Source organism: Pinus tabuliformis, chromosome 9 (assembly GCF_031772625.1).
Source record: "Pinus tabuliformis cultivar Carrire ecotype Pingquan chromosome 9, CPIR1, whole genome shotgun sequence".
Lineage (NCBI taxonomy): Eukaryota > Viridiplantae > Streptophyta > Pinopsida > Pinales > Pinaceae > Pinus > Pinus tabuliformis.
In genome coordinates, this window is record NC_142307.1 from 157589518 (window position 1) to 157597878 (window position 8361).

The window sequence follows — 8361 nt, forward strand, 5'->3', positions numbered from 1 at the left end:
TAGATTAAATGGGCCTAGGAGGATAATGTTAGAATATTTGGTTAGTATTACATAGTACATTATTTAAAATGATAATTGTTTTTTGTGTGCATATGTGTGCTGATTGTAGAATTTAAATTGATGGTTGTGTGTTGTATGCATATATGTGTTGATGTTAGAATTGTAAAATTATAATATGGTTGGCATGGAAGATTCTTATGTGTTATCTTATTTTATAATTGGCATACTGACCTGAGATGTGATGTTACAACTAACCTCACTTCAATATGCTTATTGCAAATATGCCAAGGTAATGGGTAAATATGTTTATTTGTATATTTGGTTGGCTAACAATTATGTGTGTGTAATAACACATAAGAAGAAATCAAGGAATAACAGGGTAATCAAGAAATGACCAGTAGGGTGTTGCAGTAAAACTTTGATAAATCCCAATATTGTCAAGAAGAAGACTCAATTTGGAAAAGGAGAGAGGAAGACTCCCTTGACTGGATAGACACCCTTAGAAGTTTAAGGGTTGAAATGAGAAGTTGTAAGGATGAAAATGAATGTATTATCAGATCTCAGGAAAAATAAGTAGAAATAAATGCAATAATATTGTAGAGCTTATCAAACTTGTAAAGTCAAAAGCATCATGAGCTAGGTTATAGCTACCTAGGAAGGCATAAATCCAAGCAGAACCCATCAAGACTGTGGAGGCATGATTTGGAAGTTAATGGTGCATAAAGTAGAAAATATAAGAATAGGAAAGCATGCCAGTGAAGATACAATGAGAGGAGGAATTCCACTCAGTACTCTAGAGAGAAGAACATGAATTCATGATAAATTTTCTAGCACTACAACTAAGAGACATCACCAACAAAAAATGAATGATAAATATTTAATGCCAGAAGAATTTAAGAAGGAAAAACCACATACCTTTAATGGAGAGGTTAAGAAGGTTGAAAAGGCAGAAGCATGGTTACTTGGAATGAAGAAATATTTCAAGTGCATGATTAATTTAAGAATATGCAAGTGGTATAGCCTTTACATTTATGCAATTAGGGTTAGAATTTACATTTGAGAAAGCAACATTTCCATTTTTGCAAATAGAGTAACATTTCCACTTCCGCAAAGTAGGTTAAATAAATTTCCTTTCATGCAATTTATTTCCTTTTAAATTTAGAATCAATTGATAGAATGGTCTCTATATACCTTGGTCTAGCACATTGCTTCAAAGTGACTTGATAAGAGGTAGCTTATTGTGCATATAGCACTTCCACCTCTTAATTCAAACCCTAAGTTGATAATTAACGTTGGGAGTCTTGGGAGTTGCAACACTCTTGGTGTGATATTGAGGCTCATCAGGATGTTTGATGGGTAATTATCACATGTATTCACCACAAAGATAAGCATTCATTGCACGAAGGTTGTAGAGATTAATTCACCACAAAGGATGTTTGGTGGACTACATATATGTATTCATTGTAGATATATGTATTCACAGGGGACACAAATATGTAGATCCATATTAACTTTGAATTTACCAAGTGTCCAGATGATTCAAATCTCTCGAGGTGGAAACCTTTCCTCAAGTATTCCATTCAAAAAGAGGTTTTCATCTTGATATATTTTATCCCTTTAAATACTTTCTAAACCCAAATTAAAAATGGATCTATACTGGTATGTAAATCAACTTTCTTTTAAATAGATGGATGAATAATAAAAAATGAGGTGGGTTGTGCAGATAAACATGCATTTATATAGATGGATCCTCCATACTTAATTTTTATAGAAACGTGTATGATTTTGATGAGAGTATTTTTTGTTAAATAATTTATTTTAATTCAACATATATGTTAATTTTGAAGGAAATATAAAATGGATTATCCATATAAATTTGATAATCACTAAACATCTATAGGAAGAAATAGATAATAAGCATCAAAACACTTCATTATACATCTCATTTGCTAAAATTAAAAATATGATAAAAACTAACTAAATTATAAATTTATTTTAAAAATAAAGGAACAATATTCTTGACCATCTAGATTTACCTCCACTTCACAATGGAAATTATTAATATGTAAATAGGCTTTGTTAGGATATCCTGAGCCAATACCATGACTCATCAATACCACATGCTCAAAAAACCATAATTCACTTCAAAATCATAATTAAAAGAGAATAAAAAACATAACTACCTTTAATTTGTGTATATTACTATAAATATGCTAGAATATTCTCTGATAATTAATTCCCTATCAACCACCCAGTAATTAAGTGATCATACGTAATACTTGATATTGGGAGAGGTATTACTTTTATATGAGACTCAGTCATTGTTATGAAATCAACTCACAAAAAGATAGAAAAGATAGATCAACACCTTAGAAATAAGCCTCTTCGAGGGGGGAACCTCCTTTACATTACACAAATGAACAATTCTTGGATGATACAAATGATAAGACCTCCTTTCTATATATAGGAATCTAAGGGGTCATAATATAATCAGAGCCAACATAATAATAATAATGTAAGGGCACAATAAGGACCTAACATGCCCCTCTCCTTCAAACAGTGTTGTCCTCAACGCTTGAGAAGTTCTTGATACTTTTGTATAAAATTCTTGTCCTCCCATGTGGAATCTTCAGCGGGTAAGTTCTTCCACTTGATGAGATACTCTGAATTTGATCAATTTTGTAGCTGTCGGGTTCTTGTTTATGTGACTGCTCCTAGTTCCAATATGATTTTTCCTTCCTCATTAAGTTCTGGCAATATTGTTTGAACTGGGATTTTCTGCAACTTTTGAATGAGTGGCCACACTTCTTCATCCTTCTTCCATTCATCCCTTGCTTCGTTTATCTAATCTGGTTGGATAATAGAAATAGCACAAAACAATGCTTCCACATCCTCATCCTTTCTTGAGAGTGCATCTGCAACAATATTTTGCTTCCCTTTTTTGTAGATGATTTCAAATTCATAACCCAACATATTTGTGACCCATTTTTTTTATTCTTCTAAAGATAATCTTTGTTCTAAAAAGTATTTAAGGCTATCATGATCCATTTTTACCTTGAAGTGTCTTCCCATTATGTAAGGTCGTCATTTCTTAAGTGCATGTAGTATTGCCAACATTTCCTTCTCATAAATAGCTTGCTTGAGATGTAGCCGTAAAATACCCAATCGCTTACATCAAAAAATCTTTCACTGCAATGTTGATATGTCTTTTGTTTCATTCGATTCTGCACCAAAGTGGCGTTATCCTTTAAAAGTTGGAGAACTTTTTGTTGATGCTCGATGTGATCTTTCACTACTTGAATCTTTTTCTTCTTCATATGTCCTTCTATCTTGAGAGTTTTAGGAGTGGTAATGTCTTCCAATGAATTACAAGATATGGTTGGATTCATTTCTTGATGCTCAATGTGATCTTTCACTTCTTGAACATTTTTCTTCTTGATATGTCCTTCTATCTAGATAGTTTGAGGAGTGGTAATTCCGGCCAATGCATTACAAGATATAGTCGGATTCATTTCTTCTTTCTTGATGTGATCTTTCACTTCTTGAACATTTTTTTTCTTGACATGTCCTTCTATCTTGAGAGTTTGAGGAGTGGTAATTCTACATGAGGTGCAACTGTTACAAAAGGTATGTATTGTATCTTTATATTTAGAACCGAATCAATTTCATGGTATGAAGGGCTTTGTTCTCATAAACCACTTGTCATGTGGTCAATTTTCACGGAGGAAATGATATCACATTATGAGGATACAAAGAGAAACACCTTCTATATCCAATTGATAAATCTCAAACAAAAGGGTTCAATAGAAGAGCACATTGAGGACTTTCAAAAATTGAATCTAAGGGGTCATAATATAATCAAAGTCGACATAACAATAATAATGTAAGGGCACAATAATAAAAATAGTGCGCTTCTATGGGGCACAATAATAACAATATGGGGACTACATGGGAACAAAAATATAATAAGGGGGTTGTACTAATAACAATAAGGGATTACACTAGTAGTATAGGGACCTAACAGTCATGATCTTAAAACTCCAATAGAGAGAAGAGACAATTATTTTCATAGAATGTTCATTTTTGCTTGTTATGTGTGTAGTGGGCGATGGGATCAAGAGTGACCAGAGATAACAATATAATAAGGACTCGGTTTGCTTGTAACATAAAATATAAATTTTAATTTAATTAATTTTTTGTAAATATTTAACTATATATTTGATTGAGTATTATGTAAAGGAATAAGCTAGACATGTGAAGGAATGGATGATTTGATATCCCCTCTGGTGAGTTTCTATGTCCCTCTCGGTGATTTTCTCTGACCCTCCAGTCACCCTCTGCCTCCCGTCAGGCCCCACCATCCATGTCCTCCCCTCCTCCTCCCCCCACCCCATCATCTCCTCCTCCCCTTCCCACACCCTCCACCACCCTGCATTTCCTATTGCATTAACTTTGAATTCTTATTCAAACTTCTCCCTCTAAATCACCAATTCAAATGGAGTGTGCCTTCTTCATTATCCCTTGCTTCGTTGATGCCACATAACTGAATTCAAACTACTCCTTTGCAACTCGATGCCACAAAAATGAACTCGCATTCAAATTTCTCCCCTAGGACACATGTTCTCCTAATAGGACACCTATTCTCCTCACAGGACACCAAGTATCCTATTCCCTTTCACTGCAACCAAAGAATTCACTGGTAAGTGTTGCACCAATTCCTGAGGTATCATTATACCTTGGTATCATGAATTGAATTGGTCTAGATAATATACAAATATGTAGATATTTGGAACATCCCTAAACTTTCACAATGTATTACACTTAAGAAACTCCCTGATGTTTGGTTATTTGAGTATCCAGATAATGAGAACATTTGTTCTTTATCGAGCTTCCACCATTTAGCCCCTTTTCTATGTTATCCCTCTATCACATCCACTACCAATCCATGTGACTAGGAGCTAAGGTCAAGACATCAAAGCCCAAACTAATATATTTTTAGGCTTTTGGTTCTCTCCACTAACACATTAGTTTGCAATGTAAACAATATTGGTTGAATTATCTAAGGGAAAACTCCATGTCCAAAGAAACACATGAATAATAAAATATCACAAGAATGACAGAAGCAAGACATGAAATGGAGAAATTTTATAGAATGAGAACCCAATATACTTTCAAATAACATTATCATCAAACCATAGGAAAGAAAAAAAAACTCTATATCTTTGGAAAATACCAAGAATCAGATAGTCCATATTTTAAAAGATGCATCATACTAGAAAAGAGAAGAACAAGTATCTTATTCTCATTGGTATGAGAAGTGTAGAGTAGATTAGAATAGTGATGGGTGTACTGGTTCTGTCCTCTAGTTCAGTCTTTATAGAGAGATAAATAAAAGGGTGAAATAAGTGTTCCATTGTAGATTCTTCGAGCAGTCCATAGTAGGAGACTCTGGGTCATACTGCATTTCTATTCTCATTTCCAAATTTTCCCTTTTGAAGGCGCAAGAGGAGGACAAACACAAACACAAACTCTTGTCTTTTCCTTCACTATCCCAACACATGCAACACTCTATTGATTTTTAGTTTTCACCTGCAAGATTGAATTTAAGGGCACCATTAATTGTGCATTTCATCTTTATTTTTGGACTCATCTCCTTAAGTTATTGTGATACCAAACCCTTGTGGATGTGATATGTAAACCCCCAAAATGAAATTTGTCTCCCATTCACTACACAATGCTATATTCATTTTTGTTATCCCTAGCTCATCATTTGCTTTTCCTTCTTTAGTATATTTTCATGCATATGATATGATGTGGAAATTGTTTTTTATAGAACTTGGCATTGAGACCACTGTCAATGGCATGCGTTTACATAATTTATATTATGCATTTTGACATGTTCCATTCAAGGGCAAGAGAAGTTGTATACATTGACTTGTTGGGAAGTTGTATCTCTTCCTGAGTAAATTTTCTTATCTGTTTGTTGTAACTGTTAGTAGAGGGTTTACATTATTCTGCATTACCTAGTCCAAGGACCAATATTAGCAGAAATCTAGTTTAGAATATGTTAATAGCAAGCATGTATAGTAATTCTACTTGTTAATCCTTAAATGGCAATTCTTCCTATAGTTATGGAGCAAAATTTCATGAATCTGTATGCTTTCCTCAGTTTTCTAGTGCCATACATTATTCTGCATTACTTGGGTGAAAAATCAATTCTCTAGAATCTAGTTTAGCAGAAATCTTGTCTAGAACCTGTTTGGTTTTTACTGGAAAGTATGCATAGTAATGCATCTTGTTGATCCTTTAATGGTCGTTTTCTACAGTTATGTAGCAGAATCTGTATGCTTTTCTGAGTGATTTTCTTATGTTATTACCCTAGCCTTAGTGCCACTTCTGAATGACTAATAATTTTATTATATGTTTTTCTCTTCTTTTCTCCATGTAATCTTACAAATTATGCAGATTTTATTATTCTATTCCATTGTTTCAACTTTCATTTTGGCTTTCTGCTTATGAATATTTGGAGAACTTTCCTTTCTGAATGGCTAAAGGAGTTATGCTTTTGTAATGTTCTCATGAGTTTTTTGGCAATATGAATTTCTTGGTTTTTGCTAGGGAATATGCTTAAATGCATTGTATCCTCATTTATTATTGGCACTACAGTTTGTTTATTGTTAGAATTTAAATGCCTAATTTATAATATGATTTTATTTTTATCTTATTTTCTAGCTCTTGTAAGCATAAATAATGGTGCAAAAGTGGACCATGTGCATTGAAGTCTCATGTTATCCTAATCCGAGACAAGCAATTATTCAATTTGTCCTTCATAATAGTGCAACAAAACATGTGTTGTATAGAAAGAAAAAGTGCATGGAAGGACTACAAATAACGAGGCATACTATATTACCCTTATCAAAGGGTTGAAAGAGGAAAAAATGATTGGTGTCAATGATATTACCATATTCACAAATTCATAGTTAATCTGCAACCAGATGAAAGACACATATCAATTTTGAAAGGACAATCTCAAACCCCTTTACAAAGAAGCCAAAATCTGAAGTTATGAATTTCAATATTTTAACATAGATTACCATGGATATATACAAAGAATGTCCACTCATCTACTGTTTGGAGCTATCAATGATGACATTGGATCATCATCTGTTACACTAGAAGTCACTGATCAATAGCAAGATAGGTCTTCATTATGGGAATGTGTGTCTGTTGTCATTTTTGTGGGGGCTGTCATGGCATGGTTCTTTCACTAAAGAAGAACCCATTAGTGTACTATTTTCCCCCAACCTGTAATGATTGGGTTCTCTTGTATGGGTGACAAGTATATGGACAAATGTGATATATTCCATGTACATGGAGAAATGTAACATTTGCATGGTTTGTAAATAAATAATTGAATTCTGTTGAGGCTATAAATATTTTCTTTTGTGTTATTTTACCATGTTAGTGATTTGAATTTTATAATGCATTGAGGCAATTATGTCCATATTTAAAGTTTAAATCAGTTAAGAGGCCTAAAAATGTTAAACACATTAATGTGAAAATGTTCTATTTTTGTGACTTAAAGCACAACACATGGAAACCTCCATTTCCCTCTTTCATGTTTTTTATTGGAATTGGAAAATTATGCTTAAATGATAAGAAAGAAAACAATATTAAAAACATTAAATCCAATGAATTTCATATCCATAAAATTGAACAAAATGTGGGGATTGTGTTATACATTTAAACCTTGTATTTAAATTGTGCACAACTTTTGCATTCTGAAAATCATAAATTTACCTATCAAATACAAACTTATACTCACCTTCAAGTTGACAATCCAAAATTGTATCCATAGAGTATAGGGGTAGTCTTACCTTCAAGTTTTCAATCTAGAAATTTTATCTATGAAGCACAAGTTGAGCCTCACAATCCAGGTTTAGTCTCAATTTGCACATTGCAGTGTGTTATGTTTCCTTGGCATTTCCAAATTGTAGGAAAGATGGCTTAAAATGTTTTTATCTCTTGTTTTAGTGGGTTTGTTTCAGAATTTGATTTATCTTTTTTTCTAGAAAACACCAAAACAGATGAAATGTAAGAAAGTGACCCTGAAAATATATAATTCATATTGTCTCAATCACAAACATGATTAATTTGTCAATGTAAGTACTATTATGATGAAGCTATCCAAATGTTATGTATTATTCAAAACATCCATATTAGTCTTTAGATAGATACTTGTAGATTTCAATGAATTACAAATTGCAGTTCAAATTAACCAATAAAGATGTTGTCTGGATTCCCATATCATTACATGAGGAATCGAATGGCTTATTATGACCCCTACAAAATTCCAGCTGA